Below are 27459 nucleotides of genomic sequence, written 5' to 3'. Positions count from 1 at the left end.
ATTTTTCACTGGCTGCATGAAGATAAGAACTCATGCAAATTTTCCTCCATTGACCATCTTGCTCTTTAACTTTTTGACCAGCGGTAAAATAGGTAATGTTGACATTTAAACCAGATATTTAAATTTATTCCAGATGAGATGATTTGTTCATTTCCAGACCAACTGATTCATACTACCTTCATTTGCAGGCAGATGTGAGCACTTCTGTCTTTTTTTTCAAAGTTTTTCTCCCAACTAATTTACTAAAGACTTTCAGTGAGGGAGGGGGGAAAAAAAAAAAAAAGAGAAAAAGAGAAAAGGAGACTCTAGAAAGCAAAATGGCAACTCAAGTAAGAAATCAGATCCCACTAATCTCAAATGCTTTTCAGTTTCAAATGAAAATCTCAGATGCCACTCATCTCTGTTTAACTTCCTTTTTTCCTCTAAATAAACTTGAAGACAATAGACAACTGTGACGTGGCCTGCCATATCCATCACCCTGAGGACTGTCAGGAACAGACCTGAAGACCACATCCTGAGTTTCTCTCGTTCCAGTTCTGGGAAAATTCCCATTAGAATTTAGACTCTGCATCCTCAGTTCAAGCTTCACTCATCTGTTTCCAACACAATTGTATGCTCAACAAGCTTCTGTTTGCTTCTTAGCAGTCTATTTCCTCTGAATCTGAAGTCATAATGTCAGGTTTATGACATCATACTACTTTCCACAGCAACTGCATGCCATGGCAAAAACAAGGGCTTATAAATTTCACTGAAGGAACAAACAGAAGAAAAGAACCTGGCCAGGAGAAGGAGGAGATGCCAATTTTGAAAACAATCTGTGTGAAAAACCTACACCTTAACTCACATTTTAAAAATCTTGGAGTTCAGATTTGAGTTGTAAGGCTTAGTGCCATGCCTAAAGTAGCAAAGAGAGAACAGAAGTGCTGGAAAAAAGAAAAATTACTTTAGATCAACACTACATCCATATCATCACTCCACTGTGAAAATTTTCCTTGAAGTCAAGCAACTGGCATGTGTAATCCTCTGAAGATACATCATCAGCGACACAAAAACAACCTGTATTTGCTTCCTACCAGGCACAGCCAACAGATTTTTTTTCTAATTTATTTATTTTTAAAATCATCAGCAGATGTTCCAAAGCAGGGGAGAATAGTCTACCCATTGTGAGTACATTCAGTCATCTCTAACAGCCTTCCCGATCAGCTCCATCTCCTGAAGTTTAAGACAGTAGAGTATAAACGCACTCTGGGAAACTTTCCATATTCCTACAACAGTGAGTCATTCAACAGTTGTTTTAAACAAGATCTGAAAGGGTGCCACCAGCAACACTAAGGTCATCTCCAAGTGCACACTAATGAAGCACACAAAAAAAAGCAGAGGCATTTGCAGCAAATTGTTTAATATTTCTTGACATCTCAGTACTTATATGGCCCTCACAACTTTAATATGAATGCCTCAAAATCATTAATGGATTTTACTCTCACATCACCCCTGAAAAATTGGGTTATCTACATTTAGCAAATGGAGAAACTAAACTAAGGAGTAGGTAAAAAAAAAAGAAAACTTCTTTAAAGCTACGGAAAGGGTACAATGAATTAAAATGTGATCATAGATCCTCTTGAATCTTGTGTTTTGATACTTTATGAAAACATAGTAAAAGGCTAGATAACGTTTGTCTGAAAATATCCAACTTCCAGAAGGAAAACAAAATTGTAATCTGGCCATATTTTTATAAATATGTACATTCTATGTATATTGATGGCCTTTTTTATATATAAAACTCCCTATATTAATGAAAATTATTCTGTGCCTAACCCAGGACAAGATAACCATGACACTGTTGTATTGTAGAGCATACCAGATATCTATGCAGCTTGCCACTGATCACCCTTATTACAAGATCACAAAAAGTCCCACTCCTGTTGGGTTTCAGCTCATGTTGGCCAAATCTTTATATTACACAAAGAAAGAGACAGGCTTTGCCCAGGGAACTCACAGTCACAGAAAAGTGTAGAAGGTTTAGTGTCAGTCCTGCCTTCAGGCGATGGAATATATTCACTATCTTCTCAACTCCCGTGCAGTCTCAGCACAGCTTCAAAGTTTAGCTTCCTATTTCCGATGTTACAAAGTCTCCCATAGTTTTAAAATCACTGTCACATTTTGTTCAAAAACTTCTAGCAAAACAAAAAAAAAAATTAGAAAAAGTAACAGCTAGTGTCTTTTTCATGATGTGTGATTTATTCCTTTGTTGAGACCCATTCTCTTATATAAAAATGAAACCAAAAACTATATTGTTTACACTAAGGAGAGTCCCAGAATTGAAATACAAAAAGGTATTAGCCAAACATATATCACTTCATAGAACTTTCACAGGCTACCTGCTGGGCATGACATGACAAGGTCAGTAACATTGCGACAAGGATCTTAGATTCTCTTCACCTACCTGTTGCTGGCCAGTTATGATCCTCTTGTTACACATTCATCTTGGCCAGCTAAGCCATTAAAAATCAGGCCCCCAGGCTTTTTCTGTAATTCCCAGGAGAAAAAAAAAAAAAAAAAGTAAGAATATTCAAGGAGCAATTCTTCAGATTGTAAAAGTCTATTTCAAGATAGACAGTAAGAACGGATATCTAGGTGTTTGTTTCTGTGACAGTTTGATGGCAGATTAATGACTTATTTGGACTGTAGCTTTTAGGCAGCTAATCCGAGGCTCGATCAATCTCTTCCCAAAAAATTAGGGGGAGATGGCAGAAGCATGTTCTAATGCTTCTGGCTAATCTTTCTGACAACTTCTTTCTGGTTTCAGCAGCAGTCCTTTTCAAGCAGAGGTAGGAAAAAAAACCCACCCCAAAAACACAGAGGACTGGAGTTATCTGATTTATATCTTCTTGTGAGAGATGCCTGGATCTATATCTATTTTTTGAAAATTTATTACCCAAACTAGGAGTTAGAGAACAATTGCCATAACCAATAGCATGCATGACAGTACCTTGGGCAAATCATTAAAGTTTGCCCAGTAAGACAGGAATAAACTTCATTTAAACTTGGAAATTCAAAGCAATTCAGTCTCATTTCATGTTTAGCTTTAGCAAGCATGAATATTTCCCTGAGCTTCCCGACTTCACTAGAAAATTGTTGCTCTCATGCTTTGACAAGCAGGAGAATAGGCTGTTGACATAGGCTTGCCCATTCAATTTTGGTGTCCTACATGTTTTCAACGCAACAAGCCGCTGATTTTAGCATGCGGAGATGTGAGTGCGTCTGCATATGGCTCATCCCTCACCTGTGGAAGGACGAGATAAGGCAGCTGAAGCTCGTCAGTCACTTCGGCTGAAGTTACCCATGAAAGAACAGCGGACGCTGCTCGGGCCGAGGTCCGCCGGGGCTGCCCCTGCCTCGGCTGCCGCAGCGGGCGCGGCGTGTCCCGGGTGCCCTCTCGTGGTCCTGCCTGGTACAGGGCTTCCCGGGCGGGAGGCACCCGGGCTAGGGTGCGGGAGGAAAAGGGTAATGCGCTTAAACTACAAGCGAAGTAAAAGGTCTTTAAAAATAGATCTCAAAAAACGCTTTCCTTGTCTTGCCCGCCAGAGCTTACCAAGCATTACAGTGGAAGATGTTGAGGGACCACAGCGGTTTTCACTGAAGTCAGATGCAAAACTCTGCTTGATAGCAGTCTCAACAGGTTGAAGCCTCATGTGGTTTCCCAGCATTACAATGCATACGTACTATAAAGAGAATTAGCTTAAAGAAAGGCCGCATCCTTAACCAAGTACACTCACGTGCCACTAGGAGAAGCCAAGTTTACTTCCCCCAGCAACAGTGATAAGGACCGGTGGGCTACAAGGATGCAATGTTCCTATATTCAGGTTGCAAACACGCCTTAGCAGAAAACCTAAAGCTGGACAGGCTAGATCCCAGAGACCATGCCTGCGATTCTCTCTTGGAATTGAAAGACACCTTCCAGCCATTCTGCACGGAGGATCTGGAGAGGAAACTGAGCTTTCCAAAATAAGAAATGAGGACATGGCAACAACTGTTCACCCTTTACACTCTAGTCATATTTTCACTTTTCTCTTTGTAATCACAGAAAAATCTCTGTTCAATCCTTCCACCCTTCCTTTAAAAACTTCCTATGATTTTGCTGGCATCACAGAGCTGTGGGGCCAAGAGTCTCCACCTCTGCCTTAAATTAACCTAATGCTTAAAAAAGAAAAAATTGCATTCTCATGAGATATGAGTAACATCTTGACCCAGCGAAATTATGTTTGACAATAGAAAATTATATAATTAGGATTAGGTCTGTATGTGGTTTGGTCCAAAAGAGGTCTCTGGAGAATGAACTTCGCTTTTCTGTTTGACACATCCCTGAGGGGAATGAGTAGATTGAATAGACTCTGCCCAGGGCTTGAGGCAGACTGAGGAAAGGGAATGAAGGGGGTTAGGACTTGCAGAGGGGGTGCCTTCTGTCACCACTGCAATATGCCTCTGGCTAGACAAACATTAGGATAAGGTTTTTAAGGAGCAGGCTGACTTCAGGGAGTTTGAGTTGGCTGTCAGATAGCATGAGACAGCATTGCACAGTACACTCCTGATATTTTCTGTTGCTCATTCAGCAGCAAGTGACATCTGTTCATGTCATTATGGTGCTAATTCACAGATTCAGTGTGTTCTCTAATTGTAAAATTAATTTTAATAAGTTAGAGCCTCTATGCATGCACACTACTGGGTACAAATGAGTGGTCTTTTGTATTCTCTCTTCAAATGAAGGCTATTGGAGATATTGTCTGAGATTATTAGTACTTACATAAACATGGACTTTAAGTGTTTGGATAACATTAAATCCTTGATGTGCTCAGTTATCAATCTGATCTCCTTATGTCCCTGTTTTACAAGAATTACATTTGGTTAGTGTGTCCCTTCTGTTTCCTCCATGCTCCAATTGCATAGTACTAGGACAGATGTTTAAGTAATTGGGAGGATGTTTATTAGGGGATTTTTTAGATAAAGTCTTAAGTCACAGGGGAATAGGACATCAAGCAGCTTATTCACTTTTGTGAACATTTAATGGCTTATGAACATAGAGATGGGAGCCACTGCAAAAATCAGAGCTAGAGACAGCCATTTTAGTAAAAGCGTGAGAAAAGATACAAAAGAGAAAAATGTATCCATATTTCTCTTTAAAAAATAAACAGTTTTTTGTAAAAAAAGTATCGATTTTATTACAAAGTAAGTTTGCAGTGTAAAAAAAAAAATCTTCCTCTCTCTCCTCTCTCTTGCACAAACTGTAACAAAATTCCCTGTGAAGTATACAGATGATGGAGTAAAGAAGAATTGAGCTTAGCTCCAACTCAAACTGATAAATACTGTAAAACTTTTGCCTTGGGACACTGATATGTTGGAGACTAAAAGTTTTCCAACTAATTTGGCTTCTTCACCTGCTTACATCCCACCTCACTTTGGCCCAAGGTACACTTGGTGGACTCAATCCCATGCATATCACTGCAGGCTTCAGAGAAATTTCATTGGCCCACTGTTGAGTTCAATGAAAACTATTTGTATTCGGTATATTCTCACTGTCAAGACAAACTTGAGCTCGCAGCTGCTCTGAGCTGTAGTTCACGGGCAGAAATAAATGTTAGTGGGAGAAGGCAAAAGGATGGTGAAAAGTGATCTTGATGATTTAATCTTGGGCAACTACAGATATTCATTAGGCTTTCTGAAATGACCACTGGGAGTGAGGGGGGCAAGAACACTGCCAGAAGGATTTCTGTCTTACATTTTTCCAGTTATTAACCAATGCCACATTACCTGCCAACCAGTGCGCTCCCAGGGATTGTCTCCCCTATGGAAAACAAGTTAGCCTGGCTCCACTGGAGTCAGTGAAAACAGTTTACACCAGGGGAGGATCTGGCAGCCTTCTCCCAACACTCTTCTCCACTAATTTCCTCATTCCTTCTACATCCCTGTCTCCTTCCTTCCTTTCTTTTCCTCTCTCCATCCATATTTTTCTTGGGGAAGGAAAGGAGGATTTTCCTTTGACTGATCTGGTGTTGGGATTACAAGCACGTTGACACACAATACACAAGCCCCGTAGGTAGACTACTGCACCCATGGAGCAAGAAGATAGATAATAACCGAAAAGTTGCTTCTGATTTTTCCTAAAGGCCTGGAATCTACTGCAAACACCACCAAAACAAGTATCACAATTACTCCTGTACACGTGTTTGGAAAGCCAGCACTATCACTATCCCAAATTACCAGTTCTCATTATATCAATGAAAGTCTTACATGTTTTTGTTTTCCCCTTAGAGCCATAGTTCCTGAAAACAAGTAATTACTCAATGATCTTTTATTTTCTTAATGAAAGCTAAGTTTCAAGCCTCTGTGCCTGTGGAGAAGAGCTTGAAAATGGGACTTAAGGGAATTTTAAAGGCTTTATAAAAATACCCTCAAAATTCAAATAAAAAGAAGCGAAAGAGTTTATTATTGTTGTTGTTTTGATTTTTAAGCCTTAAAACTGAGCCCCAAGGCATCTCTGCAAAAAGAAATAAAGTGCTAAAACTACAGATGCTAACAGGAGGCATCATATAAATAAGATTTTAGGACTGAATATAAGTGTTTTCAAATGGAAGCTTTATGCTTTCCACAACTACATTTTGCACAGGAAGCACCCAAACCCCTATCAAGTTGCAACTACAAACTTAGTGCTGCTGCACCTTCCCCACAAGAGTTGCAATCTTATCCACAACCTCCTCTATGAGATATTTTCTCTCTTTGAAGGCATCACAGCCGACAGTTCCCAGATTGCCATCACACCATCTCCAACAGGCGATACTGAAGTACAAAGTAGACTGATTAATAGAGCCCAGAGCAACAAAAGAGGTCATAAAAAGCAAGTCTTAAGTAGTGCCCTGAAATAATGCAACAACTTAGAGCCATTAACAAGCTGACCTAAAATAAACCATGAATTTCAGGATGACTTGACAAAAAAGTTGGGTTTTTTTCCCTTGGCAAAACTGATGCATTTCCACAGAAAATATCAATTTTGCTGTAACCACAAATGTCTGTCAAATCATTTCAACAGAAAAGTTTCCAACCAATGCTAATCATTAGTCACTTGAAAACGTACACCAAAATGTCCTTTGTTTTAGTGTACATCTGCAGCCAATCAACAGACTAATCTGAAACAAAAGAAGTCCATATACAGTTGGAAAAACAAAAAGACCAGCCAAACTGAATAGCTGCCAAGAATGTAGCCTTAAGAGAACATCTGAACGACACCAAGATATGTTGTTCTACACTAATCTCAGGAGAACCTCTTTTGATTGTGATGAATTTCTATGCTGTGTCATACTTTTACACTCCGTAACAGTTTTGCAATGTTTAGGGCTACCTAAACCTATGACCACCAAACTCCATCTATCCTATTCCTCAGTAGCTTTGATCAAGGGAGACTCATTCCATATATGAGCCTTTACCAAAAAAAAAAACCCGCCCCAAAAAACCCTCTCTACTAGAGCAAGCTTTATGGTTCTCAAGGATCGATTAGGCACACAATGGAAATGACACCACTGCAAAAACCTCAGACATATCTAATGTGTCCTGCCTGACATTCTGTTTAGAAGAGTGGTTAGTTTAGCAAAAGGTCCCAACAAGACTCCACTGCCCTCAAGTTGCATGGCACATAACATCTTATAGCAAGCAATATGAATTTCTACCAGTCAATCAACAACTCGCTTGCTTTGCCATTCTACTCCTTTTTGTCTTGGAATTCCTTGCTGATGTGGCTGTTCTGTACTAGTTTACAAAAAGCCCTAGAACAGGCATGGTAAGACAAAGTATAAAACTGAGAAAATTCAAACACAATTTTTAACTACAGTGGGGATCCTTTCCTTTTGGCTGTAATAAGGGGAAAAAAATATGCTGTGTCTGGAGATGTTCCACAAAACTTCTCAGCCTTATATTCCCCTTGTGAATTGAAGTAATTTAATACATAACCTACAGCACAAATAATTCAAAATCAAAAGAGAAGAAAGCAGCACCTGACCTAGAAAGGAACCAGCTTTTATTTTCAACTAACTTTTAATGACAGTCTAAATACTTTTAAAGTCAGGAAATACAAATTGAACAGCACAATGGAGTAAAAGTTACATTCAGCATCCTAAAATGCTAGTTATGAAAATGTAAATGTCTTCCAAGAAAAAGAAGCCATTGTTTGAAAAAATAACCAAACAACGTAAAATATCCCTTGTGGGAGTTCAAAATTTCTTCCTTGCTCATGTCATTCTAGCAAAACAGGATCAGCTTAACTAATAAGTAAAGTGATTGGCAGCCTCTTTTCTTTCCCAAATACACCGAAGATGTGAAAACAAATGGGAAAACTTCAACCAACCTAGTTAGGAAGAAGGAAGATGAGAATATGTGAAGTATCTGAAGCTGCAGCTGTATCTCAGATAGAAATTGCTTCAAAACCGAAAACAACACAAACAGGAAGGTCTGTAACATTTTGGAGTATCTGCATGTAATGCACATCCATCTACAAGGCCTTTACAATATTTTATTTATGCACTAGAAAACAATCAGGTATGCAGATACTGTCAGAGATGGAGACTGAACATGAGAATAGATGCTGTTTTACAAAAGACAACCATCATTCTAGCATGGAAAAAGAAACCCTCAAAGGTCACGAAGTTTCTAAAACAGGTCCCAGAAATTGAAAGATGATAGTGAAAAATGTGGCTCTTATTGAAATGGGAGTTATGTGTACCAGCCCAGGATTTCTATGAACAGTTTGGTAGTAGGACACTGGGAATTTAATTTCCTGGGACAAGGAGGATGCATTACAGGAGCATTACATAACTCAGTTTCCTGATCTGGTTGTTGACATGTTAATTTTGAGAATCAATTAAAACGTGTCCTTCAGTTTGATATCATCAGGGTAGCCAGTCATGACAATCATGTTTCTCAAGCTTTCCTAGTTTAGGCCACTGCCCAAGCACTGATGAAGTGTCTGAAAAAAATCACTGTCAGGGACCATGAAACATATCAGGCCTATTTTTTAACTCCTCTTCTTGTCTCTTCCCCTTGTCTGTTTCCCCTCCCAAAATACTGTGATTCACCACCTCTCAAGTGGCATTCATCCATGGGACCTGGATCAAATACTGCAAGTCTGCTTTCCTATTTTGAGACTAGTGATTGCACAGGAGTAGCAAGTGGAAGCACAGGGAAGAGATCTGATGAAGCTCTGCCCAACAGCAGTATTTGAATCACAAATCGACTTTGCATTCAAATCAGCCAGGCTTTACCATTTATCAAGTCTGTAGCAGTTTGGAAAGGAGAAGAGGAGTTCAGAAACATGCACACATTTACAAGAACACCTTCCAAGAGAGCAGCTCCCAAATAACATTCTCCTTTATAACCTGATTGAAATAATCATCACACAGTCAAGCACAGTTTGTTGGTTACACTCAAAGCAAAACATGCTTCCAGCTGTGAGAGATAATTACTGTTTATTGACTGGCTTTTGAGGACTTTTATGCTATATTTAGTTGTAGGGTTGTTTGGGTTTTTTATTTGCATCAGAAGCACTGATGAATAAAGGCTGTTGCTTAGAGCAGTCAGCTGTCTTCTAATGATTAACCTCTTATTTCACTCCAGAATATATTTCACCTGCAAATGTGCTGGTGAACACATATTGTGTTAATCTTGTGCTTCAAGATTAATCCTGGTCAAACTCTCATGAGTGCTCTGTTGAACCAGTAACTGCATTCATCAGCATTACCTACTGATAGCACTTTGTTGTTCTATAGTGGGTTTGGGTTTTTTTTTCTTGAATATCTTCACAAACACCAGAAAGAACAGTTAATTATAACCATCTCACTACGGAGGGAAGATTTTAGAAGTGACTGTACCAGCTTGAACTAGTATTCCAGCTTGAACTAGTATTTGGTTAAGCGTTCCTATTCCTTACAGTGGCCAGCACAGTTACTCCGGAGGCAGAATCAGAAACCAGAAAATAAGCACAGAGGAGTTTATAACCCCTTCATCTCTAGTAGTTACAGTAGTAGTAGGGTTACACCCTTAAGCCAGGAATTTTTAAATCTCTTCCAGGACATTTTTCTTGAATGCAATTTCTGTTAGCCTTTATCTTTATTCCATTTGTTCTGTAGATGACATAAAGAAACCCCAGAGAGGTGGCTTCAAATGTTACTCAAGGTCTGTGAGGGTGCTCAAGGAAACTGTGACTGCCCAGGCTCTGCTTTCAGTGTTGTCTCTGGCGTGATGTGAGGACAATACAACTGGAACTATGCAAAAAATGCAGTGGCAAATAGTAAAGGTCAGACTACAGCTCTAGTGCCACAACTTTGGCAGTTTCAGACACAGGAAAAGGAAAGGCACAAAGAAGGAGCAGTGAATCAAAATAATTAAGTTTTGCTAAAATATTCTTTCTTAAACCAAGATGTTTTCCTTTGGAACTGGGCCTGAAGTTTAAGTCACCTAAAACTGAAACATTTAATTTTGAAACAATATGTCACAACTGAAGCACTGAAAACTTTTTTTTTCTTATTTTGTTTTGTTTTGCTGAATTGCTCCAAAGATTGTTTTTGGATACATCCAAAATAGTTCCCATCTCCCCCAACCTGTTTAATATATTCATTAGGGTCCTAAATGGACTCATCACAACATGCCAATTGCAAAACTCATCCCCTGTCTGTACATAAAAATTGATTATGTTTCTACACAGCTCTGTGGAGGACACATAACTAATTGCAGAATTAAAATAGTCAGAAAGCAGCAACAAGATCAACCAATAAGAATGTTGACTGTTTGTAAAAAGCATAGGACCACTGGCTATTTAAGAGGATGGAAAAGCAAAGTCTGTCCATGATTTTGAGGATTATTGGAATCTATAGGAATTGTTATGTCCTCCTTGTGAATTAGAGGTTCAGAGTCAGTCAATACATTGTAGAAATATATCTTTAGAATAATATTGCTATCGGCGGGATAACCTCACAGCAGTCCACCATATATTCTACATTCCTACCCCTGTATACAGCCAGGAAAATACAAAGAATTAATAAGAAGTTGATTTAGGGCTACTATGAGGACAAGAAGAAGTTTGGAGTCTTTACTTACAGCAGTATTTATCTGCACTGAATCAAAGATGGGAGCAATAAACGGATGAAAGAGTTACAAGATAGCCTTCTGTCTCTTAAAAGTGACAAATTATTTAGTTTGTTTTGCTGAAGATTTAATCACCAGACAAGTAGGGACCTAAACTTCCCTTACCATTAAGATTGGGATCCAGCCTGTCATTTGGTTTACTGTAGACAAAGAGGTCTATTATCATCAAATTATAATCTCAGTTGTAATTTCCTATTTAAGGGCTCAGACAGCAAGCAGGTCTATGAACCAGGTACTGTTCTGAAAAGGATTATAGTTGGCCTAATTCTGAATTTAATGGAAGCCTTATTGTTAACTTCAGTGGGAGAAGGATTAGATCAATGATGAGTGCTTGTGAAAATCATATCCTAGGGCAGAGTGAGATTAAAAGATTCTTAACACTGTGAAAATTGATGTATTATTAAAATTACTGTAGTGTTCAAAACCAGACTCAGGTTGGTTTACAGGGTAAGGGCAGTTGTAGGGTAATGCATCATAATGTTTAAAATTAAGGAGAATAAGCAGACATTAATAATTTTAAGGCAGAATGTGCCATGCAAATAACTACTTCGTCTGAATTCAATCATGCTTGCACAAGTCACTGTCCCTGAAGTAAATAAGGTGGAACTTGAACTCAATGGGTAGCTATGATTGTTCTAGCAGAGCAATACATGCAGCCTTCCAATAGTATTGCTAACAGCAGAAAGAGGCAAAAGCCTTAAGGCATATTCTTTAAGATTCTCCATAAAATTAATTCCAATCAGTTCTATCCCTCCTTAGCAAAGCTTAAAAGAATAAGAGCAAAAGAAAAGGTCAGTGGTTTTTTTTCCCCTCTAGTAGCATAGCATTGTTCAGTGCTGGTTTTCTAACCACAACTGGTAGCATCAAAAGAAATACGGTCTTATTTACTGTGGCCCAACAGAATACATGAGGTAGAGTACCAACATCTTTCTCCACTTGTGCTGGTTTTGGCTGGGATAGAGTTAGTTTTATTAACTTTTTTTTTATTACCAAAACAAGGTATACTCTCTCCACCACTTAGAACTTCTCCCATCTGATTGACTTCCTTGCATTTTTGCAGGTGAAATTTCCCCAGGTTCATTTCCTTTATTTTTTTACTTCTGAGATTGCTTAGTTTTCTACCTATGGAAGAAGTCCTAGAATGGGTTAAGAGTGCATAGTCCACCTTTTATATCCAACTGAAAGTCAGCTTTCTGCAGGGAAGAGAAAGCTATCACATCCCTCACCGTTACAGAGGTTTATTATAAAAGGTTTCCTCTTCTTTGTGAGGCACCCTCTTCTCTATTGCCCTGATTACATTCTCATTGAAATCAGCTGCAAAGATCTGACCCCCGACTGGAACAGGAGCAGGATCTGCAGTAATCAGTAATTAAGGCAAGTACTTATGTTCTTGGGGGCAGAGAAAAAAGGCTTTCACATTTACCCTTCACATGCATAAAGCAGCTAGCTGGTGTGGGGGCTTTGCACACTTCAGGAGATTTATCAGTAAATGCTCTTGCAGCTGTGATAACAGCACATCAGTGATGACTTATGCTGTCTACTGGTGAAGGGCTAATGTGCACTTCAGTACTATTTATAAGATACTACATTATAACAAATCCATACCACTGGTTGTTTGCTCATTTTCAGACACAGACTCTGTTTTGCTCCCCACCCCTAAAATCTACAGGGCAGATGTGCCAGCAAGGGAGTCATTTAAACATTATGAACATCACAACACATAACTGCTTCAAACCAGAAAACAAAAAATCTGTTCTAAATACTGCATGTTATGCTCTGGCACTTATTTGATAAAACCTGTGAGAAGAATTCATTATATTAATCCAGTTTGCAGTAGAAAGGTGCCCATATCATCACCAGTAACCTCTCCTCAAATCACCAAGAAATGGAAAAGCCTGGAAAACAACCTATTTTCACAATTAGAGATCAAAGCTGAAATTACATGCGAGAGTGCCTGTGTGTCTCTGTAGGAGGAAGAAGAGAAGGGAGAGTTGGCTTTACTACTTGTTCATGTTGTATCTTGCCTTTTAATAAATTACTTGTTCTAATTCCCAGTGAAGTAAACTAAACAACTCCCATTGTCTTAAATAATGAATCTAGTCCAGGAAATAATTTCAGAACTTTTCAGCACCACTAAATTAGTTCAAGAAGATGAAGAAAGAGAAGAAATTACCCAAGAAAAATATTGAAACTAAATTCCATCTTCTGGTTTTAATATGAATGGGTAGGACGCTAGCCTGTGATTTTGAAAAACTGGCTTCAGTTCCCTGTGCTATTTAACTTAACAGAAAACTTTTAAAGGAGGAGCTGAAATTCAAGTATCTTCAATACATCAACTATCCTCTGGTACTTGGAGCACTTTTTTCAAGAACAGCACGTTACAGCACGTGGACTATAATCCCACATACCGTAAGGAAGGGCTGCATCATATCACCACCAAATGCTCTAACCACAAGACTGTTGTGTAAACTGGAGTACTGTCACCATCTAGTCCTTCTCCACATGTTTTTCTCATGAATGCTGAGGCTGCCACTGCACTCCACGTGGAGCCTAGTCTAAGAGATATAACCTGACTGATATCCTGATAGGAGCCAGGCCATGGAGGTGTTCAAATTCTGCCTGGATCCACATAGAGGTCTGGCAGATTGCTCTACCGTAACATAACATAACAGAAGCCATTTGGGACATGCATTACTTCATGTGAACAAAAAACTTCACTAGCAAAGGTGTCCATAGGACTAGCTGTGCAGGTAAGAGGTTAGTCTTAGATTTTAGCATCTGAATCTCCCCTCTGTCCTGAAGTCTTTTTCATTTATCAATCCAGAGCTCAGCATCCCCCATCAGGAATGGAGATACTACAATTTCCTAACCTAACAAAAGTGACAGAGACAGATGTACAAAAGAAAAAAAAAAATGAAGTCCTGAGATGTAAACAGGTGTTAAATTTATATCAGTGAGAGAAATAAACTTAAAAGGTGCACATCTCTGTTTCTCTGTGAACCTCCATGAACTTACCCCTTGGATTATGCCTTTCTTACTGTGTTTACAGGAAACTGAAAAATGATTGAATGGAAGAATACTTCTTAAAGGCTTCAGTTTGCAGATACTATAGCAGATAGCTTAACAGATATTTTAATGCCTCTCTGACTAATGCTGTATCTCCTAGTAAATGTATAAATATATCATTGTTAAATAAACAGTCCTCTAACTTCTTGTAATTACACACAGCTGCAAAAACCTGTTTGCTCACATGTCAGGAAGCAACATGGAACTTTTTGCCTTTTCAGATTTTCCCATATCCCTAGGCAATTTATCCTGAAGGTTGAGCTGGTGTGTGTGTATATATATATCTCTATATATATCTTTTTCCCTTTTTTTTTTTTCATCATTAGAAATGGATTTCTTTTTTTAAGCTTTTATGGTGCATTCACTACAAATGATACTTGTGTTTTGCCCTTTCCTGAGAGATCTTTGACTAAACCAAGCTTTTCACAAAGATTTTAATTAAAGCAAAGAAGGTTGGAGGTCAAGGTTGACAATCACAGGTGTCAGCTTCCCATGATATCAACAAGTTCATTATCTGCAGACAACTCTGTTATACTTTGCCAATTTAAATCAATGTGCTGCCTAAAATGTCTGAAATGTATTGAATTTCAAACAAAAAAAACCCAAGTAGGATCATAAACCCACAGAAGCCATTTAGAATGAAAGATGGCCCTATATTAAAGACTTGATCCAGACTCTTGACTGCTGCTGAAATTCAGATCCAAATCTGTTCACTCAAAAACTAGTGATGAGAACCATACAAATAATTTAATACATATAAAATATTTTAATACATATAACTTCTTGCGTGGCTTCTTTCCTTAGAATGAATGAAATCAAAATCCCAATTCCAAATTCTTTATAAAATCTGGGAAATTTTTTATCCAGCTCCAGACTCTGACAGTTTTCCCCCCCTGTTTGAATTCTATGCTAAATAAGGAGTAAGACACTTGTTTTCCAAGAAGCCCAAGATTTAAGTGCCCAAATGTCATTGAAAGAAATAAAATAAAAAACATAGCAAAAAAACCGCACTTCCTTAAACTCATTTCAATATGTTAGAAGAGTTGCTACTTATCTGTCCCTTAAATAACACACTATTGCAAAGTTTTATTTCTTACTACTGTGCAGTATAGACACCATTATTAAAAAGGGGTTCACTTCCTTAAATACTGATAATTTGTTTATAAGCAGAAATTTTAAGAATAATGAATTCCAAAGACAAGGAGAAGCTGTCATCTGTTTTAGATAAGATGGTCTTTGGACCAGCAAGAGAGAACCATGAATATTTTTAAGTTTAGTTGAGCTGTAGAGTTTTAATCTCACCTGATCAGGGCAAGGCTGTGAATTTTGTCTCACAAGACACTCACATTTTAACTACACAATCTTGCCATTGCCTAGCCCCAAAGTCTCATCTCTGCCACAGAAATGCAGGTTGGGGCTGGGAGTGCTGGGACTGAAGAAGGGGAAATGGAACAGGAAGAAAAGCACGTGGGACTGCTTAAGGCTCTAATCCTGGAGCATCCTCTTTCACTAGCTCCAAAAGTTCATGCATAATACTCCCCCTGCACAGCCCAAGAGGATATGGCTGACAAATTCCAGGTGCAATGAAAACCTTTGGAAAGCATCTCAAAAAAGCCAGTCCTTCCATGAACTCTGATTCTTGACCTCCGTCTTCCCTTTAGAAAGCTAGGCAATCACAGTAAGTACCTAACAAAAATTAATTGCGATTCATTCTCCTGGTGTAAATAATGAGCGATAAGAAAATTACAAGTGTTTCCAGCAGCAGAAATACATTTTGATCACGGGAGTTTTCTGTAACAGATAAGCTAGGCACTGTTTTTGCCAGATGCATAGAGAATGCAGTGGCTGAAACAAGCTCCAGCTTTTAATATCCACTGATATATTTCAACAGAATTCTTTCCTTTCTTTGTATTTTGTTTTCCAGAAAAAGCTAAACAGCATCTTTGTGCTAATATACAGATTGTCAAATAGAGTTTTAAATAGATGCAGGGTGCTTGGAGCTGGATTCTAAAGCAGATGCGAGCCAACATAATTGTTGGAAAATGAGGTTGACTTTCATATTTCCTGACATACATATACGAGGGCAGACTGCAGCATTCTGCTCCTGCTGAAAAGCTGGGATTTGGGCCAGAGTCAGGTTGAGAGGACCTAAAGACAAAATGATGCCGCGCAAGGGGAATATTGCGTGACTTCCACAATCTAGTGCAAACATAGGAACAATACTACTTCATTGCTATTAATTACCAGGAAAAGAATTTGGGCTTCTTTCCTCAGATGCTGAACTTTTAGACTTTCCTCTCTGCTTATCAAAGCTCCAGGGACCCAGGACTGCCTACAGCTAGTGAAAGTCCTGCTATTAGCAACCTAGCAGTAACAGGATTTGAAGCTCAATGCATTAAAGAATTTGGTGAAATATAGAACATTTTAACAATGGAAGTCCAAGTTCTTTTCCTTCGTTCATAATTTTAATCACAGCCACTTTCTTGAACAAGTCAGAGAAAAGTTTTCCCTGTTCCAGGACCAGTGTTTCAGTACAGATTACCCCTTACTGAAAATAAAACAACAGCCATGATATCTTTCTGTGGATATAGGTGCCAGCTATCTCATCAAGGCAGGAAGAAAACAAGCTACATCAAAAATCTATTTTGTTCAGATAGTTTGCCTCAGGAAACAATTTATTGGGCAGAAGGTTCCTCCAGCTAACACTGTCTACAGTGTCCTCTTAAACAGGGACTCCCAGAGGAACTTTTCTACCCTCACACTTTTTGCCATCTGCCTCACAATCACATGAGCGATGTATTCTTCCCATCAACCAAAATCCCTCTTTGTGCTCATAGTCTTTATGAGGACCAGATGTTCTTGGGTCTCACTAGACCTAAGCCATACAGATCCAGCTGGTAATAATCTAATTAGGCATAAACAGGTCTCATCTCCCCTTAAAGAGCCATTCATCTTACGAGCAACTAATATGTTCAGACACCTTAAAATTTTCAACTGGCTAGTTAACTTGCTTTAGTGTCAAGAAGAAGGTGGTGTATATGTACAGGTTTATAGAAAGTCCCTCCCTTCTGTAGAATTCTGGCCTTTAGGATACGCGCCAAGAACACAAACATACACCATAGACTCAGAGGTCTACATTTTTCTCTGTTAAAGGAACATACAAGTACATCAGCTCCTCCAAATTCAAGTCAGTCATCTAGGAGCTAGATTACCTTGTTACAGTTTTATCTCAGCATTGTCTTACTATGAATGCTACAAACATACAGACTTACTAACAGAAGGTTTACCTGTTGATTCCATTTGGGTGGGAATCATCTTTTTTTTCCATCACTCTTTGCTTGTTTCCTTTCCTTTGAGTCCTCCTTTCACTCTGCAGGCACTTACACCACTTCACAAGCACACTTCTCTCCAGTCCGTGTGATGTCTTTTCTGACTGCCACAGAGCCGACACCATCTGAACTGAAGGATGTAGGAGCACTCCTTTGGTCAGGACAGGAACAAGCTGCACTTCATCCTCTGAGCATGCAGATGGGGATGGGGCATTGCTGTGTATTCCAGTAGGCCTGGACAAACACACACATAAGCTCTATGAACCAGAACTAAGGACAAAAAAACCAAATTGTTCTTTCAAAGCTCTGTGTTTCATACAGAACAGCACACTCAGCACTCGCAGTAGTCTGCTGGATCAGAGATTTGATGTACCTTATCATTGCTGCTGCATTTCTGGGTGCCAACTGTGGCACTGAATTATTTCTGCTAATTTAGGATGACCTGGAGAGTGCGCCCTTTCCCTGAGCAGGGCAGTCCTTGCCACTGGTTATTCAAACTTTCATTATTTCAAAGCTGACTTGACATAACACACTTCTGTTTGAAGAGGTCCCTGAACTCCACCAGAAGCCTTAGTTACTGCAGATTGCAGTCTTTCAGGTGAGGCAGCCTGTCATGAGTGCATAAAACATACACTGCAACCCTTCTACACAGTCATCTTAACTGAAATAATTTCTTTGAAGCACTGTCCTTATTTAAAATGCTAATTATATCACTTCAGCTGCACTGAGAGTGTTAGGGAACCTGAGGAAGAAGTGGGTGCCCAGTCAACTCCCTATCACAAATGACCTTGTTTCAAGAGTACGCCAACTGCCCAAGCTCCCAGGATGAGGTCTGGAAATCCATCAGCAACCAGCTACAGGCATGGTCCAGCCACATAACCTGCACTAACAGTTAGATCAAGAGCCACAAGCAGCTGCTAAAGAAATCTCTACTTTATTCTAACCTTACAGTGTTCTGCAGAATTTTTATGCTGTGGAGGGTCAGAGCATGTTCTTCCCAAGATGACAGAAAACCCTGCTTAAATTTCAGAGCATCTGTGGACTGAGAGTGGCAGGTAACTCCCCTATTGCATTAGCCTAATGAGCCGAGTTCAGCTGACTGCAGAACTCAGGGTGTCCCACTGTTCCCTCCTGACATCTCAATCTTTTGAACAAATCCAGCAAAACTCTTGGCACGTGGCATAAACCATAGGTATCTGCAAACCAAACCATCTGTCAGCAGGTATAATCCTTGCTTTTCCTTTGAGGGACTGATTTTCCAAAATTTTCCAATGATGTACCTTATTCCCTTATCAAGTGAACAGTACCTAGAAACCAGACAGGCAGTAGATTGAATATATCTCACTTTTTTGAAAATTACATACACCTTGGTTTCCTATTGCATCCCATCTCTCCTAGCCATTTATTCTGTTGTTTTTACTGTTCTAGTATTATTTATATTGGAAAAGTACAAAGAAAGGCATAAAAGCAGAACAGCAAAGCCTATTAAACCCACATCCGACAGGTGTAAATGCCTGGACAAAATTTAAGGAACTGAAGAATTAGAACTGGAGTGCTCAAGCCCTGAATAAAACAGGAACCAGAGCTGGCCAGAAAATGTTCCAGCACTACATTTTTCCACTGGGGAATAGCTTTCACTGAAATGTTCCACTGGAATGAATTTGTTCAGAGACATCAGCTTGGAAGCTGACTCCGTCCTTACCCTTAATCCCAGAAGTCTTCCTTGCCACGTGACAGGGAGCTGAAAGCTTGGAAGCACCCACAGACCAGTCCAGCTCTTCCATACATTGGCTTCACCAGTGCCACCTCTCAAAGCAGTCTAGGATGCCACGCTTCACTGCAGATCAACCTAGGCTCTGCCAGCTTCTTGGCAGATGGCTATGGACCTGGGAGTCCTCAAGATAGGAGCCTCTCCACATGGCTAGCTCCTTTGCCTTTTTTTTACCAAAGATCAGAGGCTGGCTGCAGGCCTTCAAAAGACGACAGGTAATGCAGGTGCAGTTTCAAAACCTCTGAATTTTTATCAAAACAGAAAATTCCATGTCTGCTCAACTCCAGCAGAGAAAAATCCCAAGCCCCTCACTCTGTCACGGACATGGAGATGCCAAAATTTCAGTGGATGAAGACATGGAAAATATCATTTCCTGTGGAAGCCCCATAACTAGGGAAATTTCTTACCTGTTACAAGTCATCTTTTGACCATGGAAATAAGAGACCTGAAAAGTCTGAGCATGGGGTGTAGGACACTAGCAGTTTGCCCACTCACGACTTGACAGTTGCTGATTGCCAGCTGTGACCTGTCTTTCAGCCTACACAAATCCTCTCTAGCTGAGCAGCGTGAGTGCCAGTACTGCTTGTCCTTTTAGGAAGATGTGATGTGAAAGCAGAACACAAAAACCCCAAACCAATCACCCTTCTCTAGGTGAGGCTGCCGAGTGACCCTGAACTCAGAAAATGCTTGTGAAGTGAGAAAGACTTATATTGTGTTAATTCAAACATTTGCAGGTAATTGCAGGCAAACCAAATTCCATTTCAAGGTTAGAGGAGTTTGCATAAATGATTCTCATTTAAGAGAGACCAGAATAAACATCATTTAGAGAACTTAAGTATTTATGACTGGAAACAAGCCTGTTTGTTAATTGTTAACTGATGAACTGAATCCTGCATAAGGTCATGTTTTGAAATAAGATATGGAAAAGCAGTAAAGCAGATTTAACAGCCCTAGGAAAAAACCTCATAAAATATCAAAAAAAAAAGGAAGAAAGAGGTGGAAGTGGCTTAGCTCAGGGTTAGTGCTTGATGAGGACAAGTGGAATACAAGAAAGTTTTTATAGTTTGTTTTTCTTTCCTGTTAAAGTAATCATCTACTAATTGGCTCGTGTGATGGGCTTTTACCATCACGTATGCCCACATCCCAAAATTATAGCTGGCACAGAACTCTTCCTTCTCCTGTAACATTTGGAAAGTTGCATAAACATTGACTAATATGAATCTGGTATTGAAAGAGAGTCCTGGGTAATGAGAGAGGTTTGGACAAGGAAAAGTGCTTGCCTTGAATGGGTGGTTGGGGAGAAGAAAACGCTTCCAAGCAAGCAGGAAATCCAAGCAATGATTCTGCTCAAGATCCCCAAATAGTCTTCTCTCTCCCCGCTGTTGACTTGGCTAAGAGAGACAACGAAGATTATGCTTCCCCTGCAAGACACAGAACAGATTATTCCGCGATAAGAATTCGCACCAGCTGAGGACCTTGTGGACAGTGATAAAACAAGAGAGCAGCAGAGCTGAGATCTTAATACCAAAAACCTGAATCTCTGGCTGAGTTGATGATTCTAGTCCTCCTACGGGAAATCAAAGATTTCTGAAAACCCCTCTGCAGTTATTGTTACCACTCCAAGTCAGGAGTGGAGGACTGAAACCGTGGCCCAATTCTGGATGTTACTGGAAAGGAAATACTGAAGTGGACTCATGCTAATATTACAGAGGAGGGATACATGCATTTTTTTCTTTATTTTTGTGTGGATTCAGTTTCTGGCTTTACCAAATGCATTTTACCTTCCCCTGATAAAAACTGTTTTGTATCTGTGTGCGCAAGAAGCCCCAGGGAGGATGCACTTATTTATTTCAAGTTTCTGTGTGAAGGCTCAGCCTGATTTAGAACACACTTGGGAGGCAGCCTAAATATTTTGATTCTGACCATTTTTGCTGTCACTAACCACCTGAAAGCTTATAATTACAGTGACAGACATCTGTCCAAATCAGATGCTATTTCCTTTTAGCAAGTTATCCTACCATCACAGGGAATACATCTAATTCAAATAAAAACATCCCCGCGCCGTTCTGCATCAGTACGGACAAGACCCAACATCATCTTCCTATCCCATCTGTGTGGACTGCTGTAGTAGGAAAGAGGATTGGTGTGTTGCTTTTGCATCTTTCCCAGTCTTGCTAGAGCCTTACCTTCTCCCCAAGTCCAAGGGAACCATAATCTTGGATCATTCTTGCCTAGGAAGAGAAAAAAATTTTTTGCAGCTAACCTACTAGCAAGCTCTGTCTGGATCAGAGTTTCGATTTTTAGGATATTTTGGCATAAAGACATCTGTCTGGCTCGCTGACAAACTGAGTCCAAAATGGGAAGACAACACAATGCAGGGCAGAGATGCCCAGGATGGCTCCCTGTATGAGCTAACATGGGAACCAGAAGTAGGGTTGATGCCCAGCTTACAGCTCTGCTTGGAAAGTAATGCTGTATGTAATACTCACCTGAGCTGACGTTGCTAACTCAATGTCTCTGTGCTGTACTCCCTTGCTCAGTATGGATATGGAAAAAGAGAAACAACCTTCCTTCAAATGCTGTATTACCAAAGATAGTGTTCAAATGGCATTCCCACCCTCCAGCTGGTCTTTGAGTCAAGATGTCCACAGAGGAGGAGAGCATGTCCTTGAAGACGATATTCCCCCAGGGCATCAACTGAAATCCCAACTCACAGAATCACTAAGGTTGGAAAAGATCTGTAAGATCATCAAGTCTAACAATTACAAAAAAAAACCCCAAAAAAACAACAAAAAAACCCCATCACACAAACAAAAAAACCACAGCACCATGCCCATCAAGCCATGTCCCACAATGCCACATCCACACGCTCCTTGAATACCTCCAGGGAGGGTGACTCCACCACCTCCCTGGGCAGTCTATTCCACTGTGTTACCACTCTCTCAGTAAAGAACTTTTTCCTAATATCCAGTCTGAACCTCCCCTGGTGCAACTTGAGGCCATTTCCTCTTGTCCTGTCACTAGTCACTCGGGAGAAGAGACCAACACCCACCTCTCTGCAACTCCCTTTCAGGTAGTTGTAGAGAGCGATGCCCTCAGCCTCCTCTTCTCCAGACTGAACAACCCCAGTTCCCTCAGTCGCTCCTCATAAGACTTGTGCTCTCCTGCCCTTAGAAAGCCCTCTCATAAGGTATCATCTCACAGGTCGGAAGCACTGGCAGCCGGTGATGAATAAATCATACCCTATAATCTCTTTAATACAAGTCTTGCTCCTACCTCCTAATAAATGAAAACACTATGTTTCCTTTAATAAGAAATGCATGAAAGTGTGCCATTCATAAAAAGATTCAATTAAACACATGAAGCATATCCTGCTGTGACCCACATTTCAGTAACAATGTGATCCTCCTTGTGCGGCAGTGGGACTTGTTCAGGCAACTTCTGGTTTCGATTTTTTTTTTTTTTTTTTAAACATGCAAGTCACCTCATTCAGAAAACCTGGTCAACTCTTCAAGGACTAATTCTACAAACGCAAAATAATTTTCCAGTGCAAAAGTAGTAAATACAACTGTTTATTTGAAGAGAGGCTGCCAAATCATGTTTTTTTTCCTTGAAGCAGAAAAAGAAGTAGTCCCTTTTCTTCCTCTTAATGGAAAATACAGAGGAGTTTTGCTTTAGGCCAGTTAGATCAGAAGGAATAACGGGGAAATTGTTGACAAGAGAAAGATCCTCCTTCCCCAGACTTTTTTATTCTAAATAATTGTATTCAGGTCTGAATGTAAAAAACTAAAACGTTATTTTAAGGGTTGATTTTGCAGAAGTATTTTAAACATCTTTTGCCATCTTTGGTTTCAACAGTCTGAGACAGAAAAGTGAGCAAATGGAGGAAAGTGATTCACCACAAGGGAGTCCAATATCACTAACTAGAGAGAATAATCCACAAATGTACTACTTCACCTTCAAATTAATCTCTTGCACAGTGTGAAATCACAAAAGTTATTTTTTCACCGTCATGGAAAAGCTTTATCCTAAGCAAATAGATTTCACTGAAAATACTTGAAGCAATTACTGAACATTTATCTTTCTAATACTTTTTCTGAAGAATGGGATCATTTAATTAGGGAATTAGATTGACTCCTGGCTTATTGAAGTCAATGGGAGTCTGCTACTCACTCCACTGGTACGAGGGTTTAATCTTCAGATTTCAAAAGGGCTGCCTATCTGCTTAAATGTAAGCAAGTACTTAGGTATGCTGCTGCACTGGGTCAGAAACCTCCAATTTGTTTGTAAAGTTCTGTAGAAAATACGGGGGGGGGGAAAAGTATTACTGAATTTCTAGAAATAGGAAATTGCTTTCCTGTTTAACTCCCCAGTGAATGCTAGTGTCCTGCTTTCAGTTGTGCAGAGAAACTGTAAGTGATGTCTTTTTGGTTGGTTCTTACCATCTCCAATTAGCTGAAGGATTTATCGCATTTCTGTGGAAGATGCCACAGTCTTAACTGACACACACCTACTACAAGAGCAGAGCATGGCCCATCAGAAAACGAACAACTTCTAATAAACTCTGGATAAACGAAGGTGCTGCAACACCTCTCCTCTGCAATGCAAACTATTACAAGCAGCTCTGACTTACTCTGCTCTCCTGTCGCGGCTTCCCACAGAAAAAAGCCTAATGCCAGGTCACAGTTCTTATCTGCTCATGGCGCAGATGCCTTCAGATACTGCAGGTACATGTTTAAGACCTCTCCCAAAGCTGCAGGATGAAAATCACGTTGCCAGCAGCGATGACACACTAGCACAATACAACTTTGTTTACGTAAAGACGAAGCTCAGCTGTGCAGAATACTGAGTTTTCCTGAAGGACAGTCCAAAAATTCTCACAGAAGCTAAGACAAGACTTACCACATCCCAATCTGTATGCAAAGCACACTTCGTTAAACCTTGCCCTTTTCTCTTTCTACCACAAGAATACAGCTGTGGATTGTTTTGAAACAAAATCCATACAAAACGGTACAAATAACAGCACGCACATTTGTCCTCCAGGGGAAAAGCCGAGAGACTAAACAACACGTAACAGACACTAGCTGCATCACTTTTTACAGCCTGCAACATGTTTAGAGGATGATGGTTGCAAAAGCCATGGAGGCACGCAGCACCCTGCTCCACGAACAGGCCGTTCAGCCCACGTTCAAACTGTTGACTTGGAACCAGCACGCGTTGTCCATAATCAGGATTTAGTACTGAAAATGCCAAGATAACTGAGCATTATTAAAGGAAGACATATCGTTTTCATATGTATACAACTCCATTCCACGCAGCAATCGCCTCATATCAGGTACATCCCAAAAGAAAAGCTCAAGGATACCCATATTTAAACCCCAACCTGATTACAGCATACAGGTGATCAGAGTACCTGTGAGCAAGTTCCTCCCAGACCTTTCTGTCAGAGCCAAGGTGTTCGTTCACAGGGAGCTGAGTGACTGCTTGCACTGTCCGGACTGGGGTACAGCTCAGCACGGTTGCCAGGTTTCAGTGAAATCACTCGTTTTACCATACCTCTTCGGCATGTTCCTTCAGCAAGTGCCAAAGACTTTTACCCTCGCGCTGCAAATTCAGCACAACTAAACTGCACTTGGAGGAAACAGTTTATGATTAAAGCAGAACAAGGCTTTAATACCTGCGAGCATACGATTGCTTGATATGCCTACTACAAATGTAAACATTCACAAAACTAAAGCATAGCTATTATGAAATATCTGTTAGCATAAGGCTAGGTACTACTGGCATTAAAAAGTATAATAAAAATGGATCAATTTCTAATAAAACTAAACAAAAATCTTTGGAAAACATGTCGCAATGTTATTAAAAATGCATTAAATAGTTTTTAAAACTCTAGCAAAAGTCACTGAAGTGCCATTTCAGTATGCATAGCCTAAAACTCAATACTAACAGAAGGTGAATGATAATTCAGCCACAAATCATTCTTATGATGTCTTATTTTTGACACTGGGTGTAAGCAAATCTCAGCGTTATCTCCTAAGTTTTGTTCGGTGTTGCCGTGAATTAAATGAAAAGGCTACTACAAAAGGCTAAAGCAAGAACCTCGGTTGCAACACATCTCAGTTCAACTCAGACACATAAGAAATACTTGCTGGAGTTTATTTTTAAAAATGAGCTTTTATAAACATAATGAGTGAGGTCTTGGGAAAAATATGGTTTATTGCCCTCAAAGTGCTAGGAGAACCTGGTGGCGGCAGACTGTTCCCCAGCATCAGCCCATGGATAACAGTCTCCAAGAACATGACACCAAAAATCATCTGCTGTTTGTGGGAGCTTAGTGCAGCACTACGCACACTGAGCAGGCTAAGGACTGCTCCCAGCAGAAGAACACGTCCTGCCACATGGACACCCCTGGTGCACAGTGGGGGTACTGGAACAGAGGGAGATACAGTTTGCATGAGAATGGAAGGCCAACCTGAGAGACTGTAGAGCCTGCCCAGGCAGTTAAAACACCATGGTCAAACACTGTGAAGTTTGCTTTAATGAATTTCTCTTTCCAAAACCAGTTTGTTTACATTTTCACAGAATGGGAGAAATAATAGGGTTTACTTTTGTTTACCTCCCTGGTAACACAAGCATTCTGTATTTTTTTGTGTGTATATATATATTTTTAATATATTAAAAAAATACCATTTTGATTGTCTTTAAAAAACTCACAGGCACTCACTATCAGCCAGTTACAGCTATACATGTATGTATAATTGCCACTCTGCTCTTTGCTATTCAGTATTTTAAGGTCATCTACAGCATTAATCCTGTTTCATATTTTAATAAAGTACCATTCTCTTCCACCAAAATTGTTATGTTGATCTCCTAAACCCCTTCTGGCTCCAGCTGTAATTCTCTTCCACCATGGATTTAGTCTGTTGCTCATCATTACAGCACCAAGTACACTTGCTTTAATAAAAATAGGAATGAATTAGTCTTTAGTTAGCAATTGTACCAAAGGGCAAGGTAATGAATGGCTAAACAGACCTGGGTATATAACCATTCATGTAAAATGAATAGTGTGGGCTCCCTGCTTGGAACCCTTGTTAAACCGTTACTTGTTTTATCCTAGTATCAACAGAACAAGGCAGAGTAGTCAACTAAGCTTTTGTAAGAATGATTTCTACAACAGGCTTACTGCAATCCCTTCGTGTTTCAAGAGAGAGCCACAATTCAAGCTTCAGAAACATAAGCAATCGTATTCGACTTCTTTGGGTCAGAGCTTTACCTTCTGTCCAGATGAAGGATATTAGTACCGCAGGCTGAGACATTACAGTCGTCGGTCAAGTACACAGTACTGTCAGTGCAGCACTTTGAAGACAGTGATACGCAGAGCCTGTCCCCCAACACACACACACAGGTGCCAGATGAGGCAGGCTGAATAAAGAGCTTACTGCTCAACCTGCCATCCACATTGTTCTCTTTTAAACTCAGAGACACTACCTTTGACTCAGGAATTTTCTCCTTGCTTTATTCTCCTATCCTGCCTTATATTGCCACTACTGTCGCTATCGGAGACAAGACACAGGACTAGACGGATCTGGCCCAGATATGCCATTCTTACTCAACATGAAGTTTCACTGGCAAACTCACAATGTAGAAAAAACCATGAGCTTTACATAATACATACACTACTTTTCTGTATGATTGTTAGCATGAGTCAACAGGAGGTCTCACCAGGTATCTGGGCTTCTGCATCTTTATTCAGTAGCTCTATCTCTAGGGCCTCTACTGCTAAATCAAGAGTAATAATTTTGCCAATTCAGATTTGCTACTCTTGTATGGGGATTTTTTACCAAGTCACATATTGCCTGTCCTCCCAGTGCTGACATGAAAGCAGAAGGTCAATGTAAACACTGCATCATGAATTCTGGTTAATTAAGATATAAGGCTATTGCCTCACTATTCCTAGTTGACATCAAGCGTGTAACAGTAAATGATCCCACACTGGAAATATTAAGCATTTGTGATCAAGGAAGCACAAGATCACTTTAAAACTCTGCATTAGACAGAAGGCAGCAAACCAAACCAGGAATAATACCCTTCAAACATCCAAGGCACTTA

The sequence above is a fragment of the Gavia stellata genome, chromosome 4 (assembly GCF_030936135.1).
Source record: "Gavia stellata isolate bGavSte3 chromosome 4, bGavSte3.hap2, whole genome shotgun sequence".
In the NCBI taxonomy this organism is placed as follows: domain Eukaryota; kingdom Metazoa; phylum Chordata; class Aves; order Gaviiformes; family Gaviidae; genus Gavia; species Gavia stellata.
This window is presented reverse-complemented; position numbering follows the sequence as displayed.